This window comes from Arachis hypogaea, chromosome 3 (assembly GCF_003086295.3).
Source record: "Arachis hypogaea cultivar Tifrunner chromosome 3, arahy.Tifrunner.gnm2.J5K5, whole genome shotgun sequence".
NCBI classification, from domain to species: domain Eukaryota; kingdom Viridiplantae; phylum Streptophyta; class Magnoliopsida; order Fabales; family Fabaceae; genus Arachis; species Arachis hypogaea.
Window position 1 is genome coordinate 140040246 of NC_092038.1, and position 18779 is coordinate 140059024.

The 18779-nt window shown below is 33.8% G+C and overlaps 1 long non-coding RNA gene across 1 annotated transcript; it reads left to right on the forward strand.

Annotated features, from left to right (window-relative positions):
* The first annotated feature begins 9196 nt into the window (after positions 1–9196).
* On the forward strand, positions 9197–12777 carry LOC140182851 (uncharacterized). Its single transcript, XR_011879051.1, has 2 exons — positions 9197–9561; positions 12549–12777. It is a non-coding gene; the product is annotated as an uncharacterized lncRNA (long non-coding RNA).
* The last annotated feature ends 6002 nt before the right edge of the window (positions 12778–18779 follow it).

Consider the following 18779-nt stretch of genomic DNA (forward strand, 5'->3'; position numbering starts at 1 on the left):
TATTGTAATTGGGGACCCCATTGCCTCTCCTAATTGGTTTAATAACCTATTGAAGGCTTGACACTCATTTTCACTGTACATGAAAAAGACCCAAACAAAAAACTTGTTTAATACCATGATTTGCATAAATTTTTACCTTTCAGTCACCATTTTTGGATCTAGGTAGGAGTCCAAGTGGTACACTGTGTTCATGTCATAATCAACTACCATACAATACCAATGCATGAAAATTTCCTCAATGGGTATGAAATCTGAAGCCACATTAATTTAGTAAGAGGGAGGAACCTTCGTCGCACATGAAATACAAGGCGTACCAAATTAAACTCATTACTAACACATCTAACGAATCTGCTTGGTTTGATCCAAAAAGGGACATAAGTCTCAGTTAGTTCCTCTGTAGATAGTCCTTTACTAACTTCCTCCTGCAATTTCTAAATTAATACATCAAAGCAGTTGAAATTAACTTCAACATACTAGAACTCCATTATAGAACTGAGTATTGAAGAATATACAAACGCATCGCAAAGCTAGGAGTGAGACACCAAAAATGTGGATGCTTTATATGCTGTATTGAGCAAGTGTTGCATACGGCCACCATTTCTACAACTCTCCCATCAATAGGTCGGCCAGGGACCAGGCTTTGGATATGGCGCCTAGTCAACCTATATTGTACCATCCTCACAACAGTTTCACTGCATGAAAGAAAGACTTGAAATAGCTTAGTTTAAAGTCCTCGTGCGAGAATAGATGGAAAAATGTCAACAGTCAAATATAAACTTACTCCAATGAGTGGCCGTCGGAAAACAAGTAGTTGAATAGTAGAGTGTCTGCCCAATTAAAGTCCATGTCATGGATTACCTTGAACTTTGTCTTAGGAACCTTAGTAACCTTCTGTTCAAGAGATCAAGCGGACTAGTGTAACCAAACATGTGACCGATCCACACTATACATGCTTTAAAATATGTTTAACCATGTGGAAAGGAAACAGAAACTATTCATGATTAAAATTTGCATCATTCAAATTTGCATCAATAGAATACGTTTACCCGTGATGCACTCAAAGCGGAGCTAGTAGCCCTGGACCGCCTGGAGGGTGCGGATTCATGTTGTCTCACCATCGGCGACCGAAAGAGCTTCCTCCTCTTCACAACTGGCTCCGTAACTAGCCTTGGGGATTTAGCCTCCTATGAGTCAGCAACTACGTCCGTAGGACTAGCATGACCAACAATGGGGTCTTCCTGAGTATTGGATGCGAGCACCATAGTCTCAACCCCGCTTGGATTTGCTGCAACAACACACTCCTGGGAGAACATTATATCCATTGAGTCATTCGCATCTTGCACCACAACACCTTCATTGGTCTCACCTTCGTTCCTATCATGTTAAAGATAATTAGATTATTGTGCATGAAAATCTATGTGGCATCATGGGTGACTTTAGATGGCCACACAAAAAAGAAATTAGAGTATACAAGAAAGTACCAAAAAAATGAAGGTTGCTGAGTGGTTGGGGATCCAAGCCATAACTTGGATGACTCCATTTTTTTCACAAATCACACTCAAAACACTTCTCAATACAAAACAACACTACTTGGATAAAGATAAACCCTAAGCTCATATTTTTGCTTAAATATATAACAAGCACGTAGTAGGAAAAGTCCCACAAAAAAGTATTAAAAAATCTCAATCACCAACTTACTTGCAATCCAACCGGCCAAAAAGTGAGTTAGAATAGCTTTTTGTCTTTTTTGACCCTATGACCAATATAGTGTTGCTGCCACCTGACAGTGTATTTATGATATTTTGTCTTCATATCAAGCCAACATGGAACTCCTGACATGCTAATACTAATGCCAAACCATTTCACATTTAACAAGGTTATGAGAACCAGACCAGTTATTGAACCGTTCTAATCACTGGTTCACTCATCTAACCAGTCCAATAAGGGTTCAACCAAAAAAATAGTTTTAGAATAAAATAATAAATCAACTATAGAACAACTCTCATCAATACAATAAAAAACAATCAGTAAGTCAATAAGTTATTAACACAAGAAAGATTATAGAACATGTTTATTGCTATAATATAAGATAAAATAGAACATGTTTGTTTAATAATTAGAACATTGATAGTAGTATATGTTTTACAAGATTGATTAATATAAAAAAAATAAATGATGTACATATAATCAATGATAATCAGCATAACTTGGAAACATACCATGCATTCTCCTTCTTTCTTCATATATATAGGTAACAATTACAAGGAATGGAAAACAAATAAACTAATCTAAGTCAGAAACATTGGCCCTAAAATTTGAAGCAAAGGCCTCCGGGACAATTGCACCAAGAATTAACCGAGAAAAAAACACAAGTGGATTCACAGGCTTCTTCACATCCTCCACCTTCGGACCAAGCTGCATAACAAACTAAATTAATAAACACAAGAAAACATTATTAAAGTAAAGGAGATGACGAAATTAGGTATTTCCTTAAGGGGAAATTCTCCACAAAATGGCTTCACACCAGTCACAGCAACCTATAATCAAACCATGCCTCTGCACACCAGGGTACCGCTTTGGACCTCTCCTTTTGAGCTTGACGTCTTTGAAGCTAGCATTTTTAAACCTTTCAATGTAGTCTTCCTCCTTTGGGAAGAACATCCACACATCTGCAAAGAACCGAGACAACCAAAATATTAAGTATACATGGCCAATAATGCATGCTGGCAAGATTGAAAATTATTAGGTATGAGCAATTCACTAACAAAAACTCAAAAAAAGCAACAAACAATCAACAAAAATCCAATCAAAAACAATAACTGAAATCAACAATGCAACACCACACTAACAACAACTCTCGAAGGATAAACCCAATCAAAAACACCATTATAAACAGCATAATAGACTGAACAGAGGCAAGAATCAAGAACAATCAGTAACATAAATTAAAAAAATAGCAACAAATAAACACCCTAAACCTAAAATAAATAAATATATCAATAAAATTCAAACACGGCATAATCAGAAATTAAAAAAACTTGCAACAGAGTAACAATTCTATTTTAACCAATAATTTCAATAACACAAAATCAATCATTATATTCCCATTCACATTCAGAAATCAGTCTCACTAAATATAGCATGAAAGGAAAAGCTGAAAAACATGTAACTAGTGCCACTAACCAACGACGGAGAGCAGGACGACGAAGGACGGCGAGCGGCGAGAAGAACCACGGATGACGAACCACACAACGGCGAGCAGCTTCAATCCTCGAATAGAGAAGCCACGGGAGATGGAGACCACCTGCCGAGCTAAAAGAGGATGGGTTCGATATAGGGGGATAATGAAGGAGTGGAGGCGCCGGCAACCACGGACGGTGGGGGCAGAACTGTTCAAGAAGCTAGGGTTTTTATTTGGGTAATTTTTGAACTATGAAGTGATATTCTGATTGAGTGAGGTGATTCACGAAGAGGATGGGGTATTGGGGGAAGGGGGTGGGTGGGTAACGCGTTGGGGGAGTTGGGTTGAGTTTCTTTTTTTTTTTTAAACAAAACCCAACAGGTCTGGTTCTCGCACCGGTCCAATCGGCTGGTTCCCAATCGGTTTAGTAGTTCCAGACTGTTTTCAACAAGGCGGTTTTAGGCATGGACCTTCATGGATTTTTTCTAAAATAAAATTAAAAAAATTATTATTTCCCCAAACCCAATATTCCAATGATATAGGAATACGATTTTTTTTGTTTAGTGTGAGTTTGCCCAACCCCTGGCGAACTTCTATAATTTTATAGAGTTTGCTGCACCCCCGGCGAACTTCACCCAAATTTTCGAAAGTTCTAATTTTTAAGCCATTATCATCGTCTCGAACAGTATATAGGAATACACAAAAATACACAGACAACAAGAATGGTTTCTTCAATATCACCGGCACCAATGGCAACCATTATGATTGTCGCCACCGGACCGTTATCTCGCCAGTTACTGTTTGCACCGATTCGATCGACCAATTCAGTCCAGTTATCATAACCATGCATTTAATAGAACTCTAATATTTGGTAGGAAAATAAATGATAACAATTGTACAACATTCATTACACCAACAAACCAAGCCCTTCACTCTAAGTTAAATATCCCAAATCCACAATCTCAAGTTGAAGGAGGCATGATGAGAGGAAATAAAAAAATTTATGTTGTCTTCCGTGGCAAGGTCCTTAGAATCTACACAAATTGGCCCGAATGCCACGAACAAGTTAACGGAGTTAGTGGCAACCTCCACAAGTCCTATCACACGTTTGAAGAATCATGCCGAGCATGGGAACAATTCATGGAGCATGAGCAGTTCTTGAAGAATACCCAACAATGGTCAATTGCAAATGGTCTGGGTGAAGAACAACTAATTCACGGTAATGAGCGACCTATTCAACCCAATCCCCAACAAATTTCTCAATAATCTCTCATTTTTTGGGATCAAATACAACTTCAACACATGCACAAACCAGAAAATACTCAACTTCAGCTCAATCAATATCGGAACAAAGGGAAAAGAATGCTACACGAGTACACGGGCCATTTCAAAGTGGTGCTATGATGATTCTGGTCATTATTAGCATCTTCATACTACACTTAGCTCTTTTTAGGAAGTAAGTACCCAATGCTAATGTGTATTTACCCTTTTAAATGTATCTACTAAAGTTAACTTTTTTTATCTCATATTACGTTTTCTACTTATCTCAATGTTTAATTTTCAATTATTGTCATGTTATGTCTTTACTTATCTCAAAAGGTTACTTATTTTAGTTATTATTAAACTCATAATAATATCAGTGGGGGAATTGCAGGTTAATCTGACCCGATATTGATTTCAGTCATAGTATTTAAATTTATTTTTTATGAACAAACATAAAGTATTTCACAGACTATAAACAAAAATCAAGACTGTCAACAGTTGGGCAGTGGGCACAGACCTTTTTTCAAAAAATCACACTTGAGTACAATAAGTCTTTCAGTTCTCCAACACAGTACCCAGACACTCTGCCACCACTTTAAAGGGAAAACCTTAGAGAAAACGCCAAAATGCAAATTTTACACTTGCAACCCAAATACTCTCAGGGCAAAACAAAACTTATTTTGGGTAGGATTAAATGACAAACATAAATTCTGCTCATTAATTTACACATAACAGCATTGATAAGCTCACAAGCAAAAATGGAATTCCTTAGTGACCATCGACGAGGACTATCAAAAGACATTAATTAAATTGACCATCGACAAAGACTATCGAAAGACATTAATTAATTTTCCACAAATATACCCCGAAATTAGCATGACAATTAATTTAAATTTTTGCACATATACATCTGGAAATTAGCATGCCATCAACCGTAATTATGATTCTAAATTAAATAGGTACCGCATTTAACAGAATACATTATAAGTGCATAAACATTAACACTCCATCAACAATTATAAAGTCCGAACTAGCAAATATAAAACTAAAACAGAGCAAACACGACACTTCAACACTTTGCGAATACAACCAACCGATCATCAAATCAACCGCACATACAAATAACTTCATAAATTAATTCAAACAACAAATTATTCAACTTGATTTGCCTGCAATATGAGCGCTAACAACGGCTCGATAACTTGCCTTTAACTTCTCATAATCTTCCTCCAATTGGCTCACCCTTGCTCGGAGAGCGTTGTTCACATTGCAAAACCGCTTTGCCTTGGCATAGTTATAGTCGCGAATCTCCTTCTTTGTGACATCAAGGACGAGGCCTAGCATCTCAAAGGCTGCATCTTCTCTGGCAGCTTTTTCCTCCAGCGAGAATTGACCTTTAGCAAATAGTTCACCATCAAATGGTCTCCCGGAATCACCAAATTGAACCCAAAGAATGGGCAATCGTCTTTCATAAAGCGTTCCTGCTTGAAAAAAATAGGGACCCAAAATTCGAGCCTCGTGGCAAATCTTGACAAGCCACTCCTCCATGTCGTTCACAATGGCAAACTCAAAATTGACCTCCTCCGCCGGAATAACAGAAAGCCCTTGCATCAGATCCCAAAAACAAACAACAAAATTTACCCACAATCAACTTTTGTAAAGAGGCACATATCATCCCTATTTTTAAAAATTAACATATACAGGTACTAGGGTTTAAAAAATCAACATGGAATTATTACTTACATACAACAACCGGACGACGACGAACACCTCAACACAACAAGGAGAGTTTATTTCCAGAAAGAGCTTCGCAGTTGCTGCCACTCATTTCAGCGCGGGAAGCCTCTTCCGAAGAAATGGATGACATTCTTGACTTGAAGCACATAGATTTTTGTTCGTAGCTATTGAAGCATTTAAATTCCGGGAAGTTAAAGTTAGTGACCTTTTCATTGGCCTCTTCCCAGCTTGTGAAAACACCAGGATGATGTCCCTTGGTCATAGCAAAAAAGAGGAAACATTTAAGACTTTCATCCATCTTGTTCTACACTTGTACAACTCACTCAGAGTATAACTTAGTGAAACTAAAAAATGTAGTTCTGAGAGGAGGAACTACAAATATATGTTGAACCTAATGGATCTAAAGGCTTCTTTTTCATTTTAAATGGGGCCTTGGATACTTGCAACATATGGCCTTCTAAGACATTTTTTTTTGGTGTAGTAAATGGGGCCTAAACCTAGGAAAAAGATTACACACTAATTATACGAGGCAGAGATGCCCCTTGTTCATCATCTACTAGTAACTGGACTACTTCTCTAGGAGGAGTATCCCAAAAGTGGAGACCTAATTCTAAATTTACACTTTTTTGTGCTAGGTAATCAGCACATCGGTTGTCTTCTCTAAAAATATTCACAAAATGGATATTTAAATTCTTGTCTTTCCATCTGTTGATGTCTCTGATTAAGCTATTTGGATGGTTATTGAGGTTTCTTTTGCTATTGAGCAGCTCTATCACTGCTTTAGAGTCACATTCCACAATAATATTCTTCATTCCCATTGTAGTAGCTATTTCAAGTCCCTGTTTGATTCCCCAAATCTCAGCGTTGAAGGCTAAGCATCTTCCAATATGATAAGAAAAACCAGCAACCTACTTGCCATTCTCATTTCTTATGAGCCCTCTACACCCAGCTTGTTTGGTACTTCCCTTCATAGCACTATCTGTATTAAGAGTCACCCAACCTTGTGGTGGATAATTCCATTTGATATTTATCACTTCCTTTCTCTTGAAATACTGTTTCTTCTGACTACGCTCAAAAGCCTCCCTCATGTCATTGACATTTTTTAAAACTTCCATATGTGGGTTCGGTGGTCTTCTATAGCCCGCTTCATGAATTTCTTTGTTTCTCCATACCCATAATTTCATGCAATTTGTGAAGAATACATCCTTTCAGCTTTGATTGGGGCGCTTGCTTAGATTTTCTATCATGTTCAACTCCAACCGATCCCTCAAATTATATCGAAAAAATCTTGTATCATCTCTGGTTTGATGAGTTGTGCCCAGATCGTGGATGCGCTCGGGCAGTCTCTTAGGGCATGAATGGTGTCTTCTTGGTGTTCCCCGCAAAGTTGGCACGTTCCTCCCCCTCCGAAAATTCTGGCTTTCCTTTGATTTGTGAAGAGTCTGTTGTGCAAAACTCTCCACATGAAGACTTTCGATTTCTGTGGCCCTTGCCACTTCCAGATCCTGGTCCAGTTTGTTGTCGACGATGGGCTCCAATTTGCTAAGGCTTTGTAAGTAGAGGCAACCGAGAAGTCGCCATCCTCTGTGTGCCTCCAACCCAATCTATCCTCCCCGTTCTCTACTTTCGGTGGTGGGAGAGCAAAGATTTTCATGGTAATTTCTTCAGGTAGGTTGCTCCTAATCTTGTCTCTGTTCCAATCTCCATTTTCATTTCCCCATTCCCAGACCGGATTGTTTAAATCGGGTATGCTCTGTGTTGTGTGTTCTAACAGATTGTTCACTCCTTCAACCCATTGGTCTATCCAGAATAACGTTGAGAGGCCATCCCCAATGTACTTGATGGTGTGCTTCAAGAATTCTGGCCACAGTTTTACCAGCTCCTTCCAGAGGTGAGAGTCTCCTTTTTTTACTGTTGGTGTGTTGATAAGTTGATTGCTATTACAATATTTCTGGTAGAATACCTTTGTCCAAAGAGTGTTAGGGTGTTCTTTTAGTTACCATAGTATCTTTAGAAGGAATGCATCATTCATAAGGTGTAATTTTCTAAAACCCAATCCTCCTTCGTGTTTTGGGGAGCAAATAGTTTTCCAACTCACTGCATGTAATCATATTCTATTTTCCTCGTCTCCCCTTATAAAGCCTTGTTGAATTTTTTCTATGTCTTCGCAAATAGTTTTGGGGATTCTTTCATGTTGCATGTCAAAGTTGATGCAAGGGCTAATAACAGATTGTGCTAGGGTTATTCTTCTAGCTAGTGACAGACACTTGCTCTTCCAACCCTTCAGCTTGCCTTGAACCCTTTCCAAAACGGCTCTGAAGTTTTCTTTTTCTACTCTGTTGTTGTTTATCATGGCTCCAATATATCTTCCTAGCGCATTGTTTTCCTTAAAATCGCATCTTCTGGTAATTCTCTGATATCCTTTGGGGTATTTCTGGAAAATACTATAGAGGATTTGTTGGAGTTCACTTTGAGTCTTGCTGCTCTACAAAAAGTATTTAGCATTTCCTTGACTAATTCCAATTGTTGAGTTGTTGCCTCTGTAAAAATAAGTAAATCATCAGCGAACATTAGGTGAGAAATAACCAAAATATCTCTTCCTATTTTCATAGGCTGCCACGCTTCTCTTTCCACTTCTTGTTCAATGTATTGCGAAAGTTTATCCATACAAATGACAAAAAGGTAAGGGGATATGGGATCCCCTTGTCTAATTCCTCTGGTGGGGGTGAAGCTATCGATTTTACTCCCATTCCAAAGAATGTTATAGCTCAACGATTCTACTCCTTCCATAATTAGCTTAACTATTTTTGTGGGGAGTTTGAAATCCTATAGCCTTTCTTTCATAAACTTCCAATTTATTCTATCGTAAGCCTTTTCAAAGTCTATCTTCATTGCCATGTAGCTCTTTTTCCCTCTTAGCTTCTTCATTGAGTGCATGAGCTCTTTTGCAATTAGGATGTTGTCCTGAATTTTTCTGTTGGGAATAAAACTTGATTGATGTGGGCTGATTCTAGTGTCAAGATGTGGTTTGATTCTTTGCACAATGATTTTGGTTAGGATCTTGAGCCTGGCGTTGCAAAGAGCGATGGGTCTGAATTGAGAAACAAACTCTGGATGTTTTGTTTTTGGTATAAGAACAATGATGGTAGAATTAGACTCTTTTATGTTTTGTGTGTTGCTCCACGCAAATTGAATCTTTGAGGGTTTCCCAGTTGTTTTTGAAGAAAAAGGCTGGGTATCCATCCTCTCCTGGTGCTTTGATTGACCCAATGCTAAAAAGCGCCTTCTTAATCTCTTGATTTGTTGGGATTCTTTCCATAGCCCTGCAATCAATATGATCTAAGTCAGGTAGTGTGTTATTTTCAAGGATCAAAGGATAGGTATTTACCTCTTCTTGATATAGGTTTTGAAAGAAGCAAGTGATGTGGTCTTTGAGTTGTTGTTTATCTTCCATCTAGTTACCATTGTTGTCCCTCAGCTTTATAATCTTATTTTTTCTTCTTCTAATAACCGTCTTGGTGTGATAAAACTTTGTGTTTCTATCCCCCTCAACTGTCCATTGTTCTCTTGATTTCTGTAACCAAAATGCCTCCTCTTTGTCTAGGATGTCATTTAACTCCTTGTTCAAAGAGTCTTCTAAGTTGTCTAGAAAAGGATTTCTTCCATAACTTTGGCATCGCTGAATCCCTGAAAGTCTATTGAGAATTCTCCTCTTGTTTCTAAAGATGTTACCGAAAGTGTCTTTATTCCACTTGACAAGCTTTTCTTTAAGATTGTTGAGGTTCTTCGGTAGCCTTTCTTCTGCTTTCCAATTATGCTCCACTAAGGGTTTGAAGTCTGGATGCATAGTCCACATCATTTCAAATCTAAAAGACCTTCTATTTTTGTTAGTGGGGTTCCCTTCATCAGTTATTAAGAGTGGGTGATGGTCAGAGTTTGTTCTTGGTAGGATCTTAACCAAAGCTTCATGAAATTTAGTTCTCCATTGTGGATTTGAGAGAGCTCTATCAAGCCTTTTGAAAACTCTATCATATCCATTCCAAATGGGACCTCTCCATGTGAATCTGGACCCAACGAACCCCAGATCTATTAATCCACATCTATTTATCCAGGAATTAAAGGATTTGTAGGCTCTTTGGTCAATGGGGTTCCCTCCTTTCTTTTCTGAATCTTCCTTGATTTCGTTGAAATCCCCAATCAAGAGCCAAGGTGATGTCATGTTGTTAGCTATTATCTCGAGAATAGGCCATAGGAGACTTCTTACTGGAGGTTGGGGGCTTGCATACACCGCCATTAAGAACCAAGAGTCCCTACTGTTGGTTTCAATTTTTGTGTGAATATATTGGTTGTTGGATTCCATAATCGTTATATTGATGTCACTTCTATTCCATCCAATCCAAATACCACCTGCGTAGCCTTGTGCTTCCTCAATGATGAAGTTGTTGAAACCTAATTTTCTAATTATACTTTTGGCTTTGTCTCCACTGGTCTTAGTTTCCATAAGAATGGTTATATCTGGTCTATTCTGCCTTATAATCTCTTTGAAGGTGCGCTTAAAGGTTCCGCTAGCCACACCTCTAACGTTCCAAGATAATATAATCATTAAGAAAGGTTGGTTCTTAGTTTAACTGCATTTCTGCAGCCTCCATCTCCTCTGGCTCCTTTAGATTAGGAATAGTAAAATCCACATCCTTTACCAGGTTGGTGATTTCTCTTTGCATATCTGTTTCCATTTGGTCGATCTGAGCTTCTCTTAGTTCTCTGGGGTCTACTGGCTTTGCCTCTTTGGGTTGAGCCTGGTCTTAGATCTCCATGATGTCTTCTTGGTTTTCTAGAGATTGAGAGTCATCATTTTCTGCATTCCAATTTTCTCTGTTTGTGCTTCCTTTAGTTTTTTGAAATCGTGACCTGCTATTCTCTTGAGTGTTGCTTATCTTTTTGGTGTTCTGATGTGTGCCTTCTTGGATGCTCTTCAGTTGTTGTATCTGCTCTTTTTCTATCTTTTTTGTTTTCTCTTTGTTGTTTTTCTCTATGTATGTGGCTGATTGTTGTGCTGTGTTTTTGCTTTTGTGGTTCCTTCCTTGTTTTGAAGTAGTTACTGTATTATGGTCTCTTTGTGTGTTTTCCTCCTTCTGTGCTTCCTTGTCATTCTTCGTTACTTCTACTTCAAGTGTACTGAATCTGGATTTATTCATTTTTAAAATCTCCTTTTCTTTGCTATTACTGGTTCCAGCTCCATTTTTTCCTTCTTCTTTCTTGTTTCTTTTTTGCCTTTGAATGACCATCCATGGTCCGTAGTTGTTGTTATCTTGTTGAACGATTTCCTTCCCTTTTTTGGAAGTCTCTGGCTCATCTTTCCTTTTCTCAAACCTAATGGTCTTCTCTGCCACTATATTTTCTTCTAGGTTAGCCTTATCTCCTTCTTGGTATTGTTCTTTGGCCTCTTGCTCCTTTAAGCTTTTCCATATTTGACAAATTTTTGCTCATGATCAATTCTTCCGCAAGTAAAGTAGATTTGATAGATTCCTTCATATTCTACTTGATACATTTTGCCATTGACCATGTATTTTCCCATCAAAGGCTTAGTTAGATCAACCTCCACACAAAGTCTAGCAAATTTATCTCTACATAAGTGTGATGTGTTATAATCAACTTTGCAAGTTCTTCCAATGGGATCCCCTATTTTTCTTAAAATTTTATCATTGTAGAGCTCTATAGGAAGTCCCGGTAATCTGATCCATGCGGTAATTTTGTCTATAGATGTCAGGAGGGGATTAAAATGGGTTCCCAGAGTCTGACCGCGAGGTAATGGTCGTAGATCTTCCATGGTCCCTCCAATAGAGCATGATCTAAATCCTCTTCTGCATAGAACTTGACCAAGTAGAATTCATTACCCAGGTCTATGACGTCCAGGTCTCCAAATCTACCCCACATTGTCTATATTCTCCTTTTCATGATAGCATAGCTAATTTTCCTTCCCAAAAGTTTTACAATCAAGGATTTCCACCAAGGCTCCCATAGTTTTTTCTTTGCACTTTCATTGATCACGATGTTGAAAAGGTCGTCTCCCATATCGACTACTTCTATCTCTGATTTTTCAGCTTTCTTTTGAATATCCTTTCCTTCATTTTCTTCTTCTATTTCTGGGATAATATCCTAGATATTGCCCATATCCTTCTCTTCAGATTTTTCATCATCTTCCATCGAATCTGGAGCGTGTACCACCCCCGTTACCATGTCTGCATAAGTTATGGTTCTTCCTATTTCTTCAATCTGTTCCATGCAATCTTCAACTCGCGGCACAAGAATTGTTGTCCCTGAGAAGCCTTCTCCTTTTTTTAACTTTCTTGTTGTTTCCTTGTTGCAGGTCTCGGTCTTGGGGCTGTGGGTCATGCTCATTTGGGGCCCTTTTCGGCCGTTCATTGCCGGCCATGAGCCTCTGGTTGCAGGCAAAAGACACGATTATATGAAGAGAGAAATGTGTAAATGTGTAACGTCTCTTTTTTTCAATTAATTATGGGTTGTTAACAATAAAAGGCCCAATACACTTTTTAAAAAAATTTTCTAATATATTTTTTTATTGGCCTAATATTCAACACAAACTTTTGTTATTTACGAAATAAATCCCACGTCTGGGAGAATAAACAATTTCCCCCTAAACCCATAAACAAATTTCCTGGTAATAAAGCAAGGAAATTTTTGCCACGCCACTAAAATTTATGCTACGTGTTGACAATGTAAGTGTGACAGCACTAAGGTGAATGCTTATCCTGCCAGGTGCAGATTAAAACAACAACGTTTTTGTTTGGGAGACAGGGACAGATCGACTCCTGTCTATTTTTCACTTGCCATCCAGCTTGCCACTTGATAGACACCTGACGACCAGCTCGTCACCGTTAAGTTACACGTATACTAATTCTGTTTGTTTTTAACGTTGGAAGCCACAGAAGGGACGCCATGTCTCACGGAACACAAAGACAAGGGTTAGGACGTACTTTTTTTTGACATGGATCACTTTGTCCTTCTGAAAAATGGACAGAGCCAGATTGGATGTTTACTTTTTTATTTGGTGATGAACTAGAACAAATTATAAAAGTATAATTTATTATCTTTTTTTCATTAAAAAGTTTGGAAAAAATATAATTTAATATAACAGTTATCGGTAATTTAGGTTGCATTTGGTTACATGCACGAGATACTAAAATATAGACAAAAGTATCCGTCTTAATAAAAAAAAACACATAAATACTAACAAAAGATACAACTTAATTTTTATTTTTTTATTATTCTTGTTAATTAATTATAATTATATTTTTTATTATAAAATAATCTAATAATTATCAATTATAATCTTTACCTAAAAAATATTTTTATGTAAGTAATTATCAAAAACAATAGTCATTTGAAAATTCAAAAGAGGTGTTTATTCGTGTAATCTTCCGCAGTAAAAAAAATTGCTAATTATTGTTGCATTTACCGCCAATAACATTGATAAAATTAAAACGTTGCATTTACCGCCAATAACCTATATGATGCAATTTTTAGTACTAAATTGTACTTTTTAACGATATAATAATAACTAAAATAAAATGCATTGTAATTAAAGAGGGAATTAAACATTTTTTGTGGTATTGAGAAAATTAAATCTTATCCATCAAATATAAACCACAAAATCGACCCAAGTGGCTAATTAATTTGTGCCAACAGTTGATTTATTTTCGATTATAGCACATGGTGGTCCAAGCTTTCATTATTAATTCATGTCCACACCCACGGAATAAAATGATGAACTTAGATCTTGGTCTCATTTTTTTGTCTCATTCTTGAACTTTAATAAAAAGCAAAAACCTCTTGTCAAGCAAAATCATTTTTCAGGGTTCAGATTAGTACACGAGTAGGCACCAAAAAAGATTAGTATACGAGTTTTATTGTTGTATATCACTATATTAATAATTTCATTCAACAACATTAACTTTGTATCACTATTTAAATAATGAGTTCTTTTTAAAAACAAAAGAATATGATCAGATGTTTATATAATTCATCTGTTCTACATTAAAGATACATACAAGTTACGAATACGAGAGACTCCAGTTTTAGCTTGTAACTGTTGACATGTTGATCAGTATACAAAAGGTTGAGTTCAGAAAAATGTTTCCTAGGAAAAATGCATGGTGTGCTTTGAGAATAGGATGCGTCATATGCACTAGTGAGGAAAAAAACAGATGATAATCACCAATATGTGGAATATTGCAAAGCCCATAACATACACTAACTGTTTTTTTTTTTTTTTTTCATATCAATGGTTGAATATTTATCGTTGAAATTTTAATATTCTATATAATGAAAAATTGAAATATATGTTTTTCTTATTAAGGTTAAGGACATGATAGATTTGTGTTTTAATTTTTAATCTTTAATCTTTTTTTTAGAATTTTATAAAAAAATAAAATAAAATCAGATATGTAACTTTACTATTTTTTTTTTTGGTAAATTATATTTTTTGTCCTTGAAGTTTGGGCAAAAGTTTTAAAAATACCCTTTAAGTTTTATTTTGTTTCAATTTTATCCCAAAAATTTTCGATTTGCATCAAAAATACCCTTGACGGCTAAATTTTCAAAAAATTTAAAATCAATCTAACAATAATACATGAAAATTATGCCTGATTTGCTTGTATTGAGGGTTGTTCTTATGAAATTATTGTTGAAATGATGTTAAATTTATTGAAAAATTAGTCTCAGGGTTATATTTGATGCAAATCGAAAATTTTTTGGATAAAATTGAAACAAAATAAAACTTAAAAATATTTTTAAAACTTTTGTCAAACTTTAGGAACAAAAGCTATACTTTACCCTTTTTTTTTTATAAAATTCTAAAGACAAAAAGTACTACAAAATAAAAATAAAAAATATTTTCTTAAACTAATATCACCTTTTTTAAATCTTAGTCACAATGTAATTCAATCAAAATATCTAATGATAAGGAAAAAATTAACATGCGAAAAATCTGTTTATGAAAATAACAATAACAATAATATTAAAAGGATAAAAAAATTTAAATTTATTTTATTTAATATTTATTAATTTTTTTTGTTATCAAATATTTTTCAATAAGGTGTTCCGTGGATATATTTGGTTACCTAACTCCTACTCAGATCAATAATGAGCAAGATTCTTGCTACATGATACTCATGTCATGTGAACAATGACTGCACTGCATGCATGGCAGTAAAATGGACATTCCACTGAACCCTAGTTCTTTGACTAATTGACTCATCCAATAACAAACCGGGCAAAGTCAACATATGATTGATGCTAGGTTTTGATTAGCATATTGTCTATACTCTATACTCTACACATGGATCTCATCAAATCAATAACTCAGTTTTAACCATTGCTCTCAATTAGTATCAACTTTGACCTAAATCGCCTAATAACCAATGTTCATTTCCTTTTAAGTGAAGGGATTACAATCAACAATTACTCCCAAAGAATATTTTAGAAAGATAAATATAGAAGTCAAATATACAAGATTTTATATTAAATATGATACAAAAAGAGATAATTAGTAAGCCAGCAGAAGTGCAACAACAATTCTTTCAAATAAAATTTCAAATGCCATACAAGCATTATTATTGATTATCATATGACTAATAATATTTACTTTAGTTAGGTTTAAAAAAAAATCAACTATCAAATCAATTATTTACAGATAATACATATTAAAAATATAAAATACACATTAAAAAAATTAAAAAGTTATATATATTTATATACAAATATATTATAATAAATTTAGTATTTGATTTTTTTACGTACAATTAATATTTTTGTATTTATTTTAATATTTATTTGCAAGTATCATATGTGTAAGTGGTATATATGTAGGGCAAAGGGAAAAAATAGAAATCATATTACATGCAATGTGCACTCAAAAATTTAACTACACATTAAATTAATTATTTGTATAAAATATATATTAACATATAAAATATATATTAAAAATAAATTAAATATAAATATTTATATATAAATATATGATAATTAATTTTTAATGTACCTGTATTATTTTTAAAAAGAATGAATACAACCCTCTCTTAATTATTGTGTTGGTAATCAGTTTATCGGAGTGAAAATACTATACATCAGAAAAAGTAATTAGTATCGTTCTTAATATAAGTATTGTTCTTCAATAATATAATATTATGAATAATATATGATAAATAGTTGCATTAGGCAACCATATATTTAATTAGGTGCATCATAGTTATACAATATTATTAAAATTAAAATAATATTTTAATTATTTAGTATTTTTTAACGTAAAAAATAAAAATATTATCAAAATATAAAAAATATAACTTTAATTTTAATAATTCACAAAAATTTAAATATTGTTAATAATTACTGTAATCTCTACGATAATAAGTACCATAAATTCCACGGTTTATCGTATTCGAATTAACTTGTTTAATTCAGCTTCTTCGTCCTTTTCTTTTTTCATTTTGGTAATGTTCAATTAAGTTGTTATTAATTCGTGGATGTGTAGATGTTGGTCCGTGAAAAGAAAAATGAGCTGCTATCTTCAATCACGGTAGTCCTTTTTTTCTGGATGAAACTTTATGCAGAAAATAGTGCAGACAATTGGCTCTGGATAACTGAGCCCACGTATATTATTTTATTTAATTATTTATTTCTGTCTTCAAATATTCATCAAGTTTCTATTTGGCCTAAAGCCTAAGTTGCATAGGAGAAAGCAATTCTCAGAGAGTTTGTTTGAAGTTTCTGCTATGTGCATCATATATGTTTGTTTAGTAATAATTTGCCTTTGTCCGTGTCCTATTCTTTGGCTGGCTTTATTTATAGAGATAGGAATATTAAGACACAAAATTATATTTGACAGAGAAGATATGGATATAAAAATAATGAATTAGTATATTTTATATTTATTAGAAAAACACAAAGATACTAATAAAAGATATAATTTATTTTTTATTTTTTTATTATTTTTGTTAATTTTTAATAATTATATTTTTATCTTAAATTTTTTTAATAAAAAAAATAAATTGAATTTTTATAATTTGTTTTAATTTATCACCAAATAAAATACAAAAATACAAAATTTTATGTATCTATCTTTTATATCTTGTTCTTGTTTTGTCTTATGTAAACTATCAAAATGATGCTAGAAAGTTTGTATTGTTGATAAAATAAATTTTAAAAGATAATAAAAATAAATAAACACACGAAGATTTTAATAAAATAATCAAAAGAACTATATATTAAATATATTCTAAAAAAATTTTAAAAATTAAAATTTGATGTAAATTTTTGGAATCATAATTAAAAAAATAAAATTTAAAAAATTATTGTGAATGACTATATTTCTTTAAAAAATAAAAATATAAAGATTAAATTTTGCTCCAAATTTTTTTATGTACTTTTTAAATATTTATTCAAATGTCGCTACAAAATTTTACATCTAATAAATAAGTCGTTTGATAAATATAAAATTTTTTTGTTACTTATAAAAAATATAATATTTATTATTTTTTTGTCGTGTTTTCAGATCATTTAGCGATTATTTTGTTGATAACACTTTTTAGATTATTTATGGTTAATTTTTTATTTAAATTTTTTATTTAATGGGATCAATAAATTATATTATAAAAAAATAATAAATATAATACATAAAATCACAATTAAAAAAATATATCAAACAAAAAGTTAATAAAAAATAATAAATAATAAAAAAAGAACTTATATAAAAAAATAATAAAAATTCTATAAATAATAAAATAATATGTATAAATGATAAACGTAAATGGCTAAGAGTTTATCAGTAAATTACAAAACTTAAAAGTTGTTGACTCTTATAAATGTGGTTTTGAATATAAAATTACTTTTGCGTAGAAAAATTAGTCAAATAAAAAATTAAAACTTTTAAAAAGCTGAAACGTGTTTTTTTTTCCTTCCAACACATTTATCAAACGACAAACACATCCTAAATAGTTTATCAAAAGAACTAAATCTTTGGTCTATGAATAAAATGAACATCATCCAAAACTTAAGCTGATTTTAGGGTTCACCAAGGATCGAACTCTTGACTTTTCGGATCTAGAACTCTAATACCATATCATGAAACTACTCATCCCAAAAACTAACCTGACAAGATAATGTAACACTAATGGTCATATCTCTAATACTTCTTAAACTTCTATTGTACACATTGTACGCTTAGGATACTTATTCTTTTAAAATAATCTATCCTTGTTATGAAATACATTTAAAAACTTTATTATGTAAATTCTCTTGGTTTTTTTTTTTTTTTTTGATAAATCCAGGTGTCACTGCCCTGGTCTAACTAATAATGAGGACGCACATGATGAATAAACCATGTCAGTAGTAACATCATCACTAGCTATCGTTTCAGTTTTAACCCTTTCCCTCTTAATTTTAAGAGCTTCTACGACGCATCATCATGAAACAGCTTCATCCTTGACTTTTGTCTTGCCATGAGTCCATGACCTTTCCATGCTAATTGCTAAGATTCAAATTTCAATGATAATTCGAAACCTATTAGCTGCCAAATAATCAT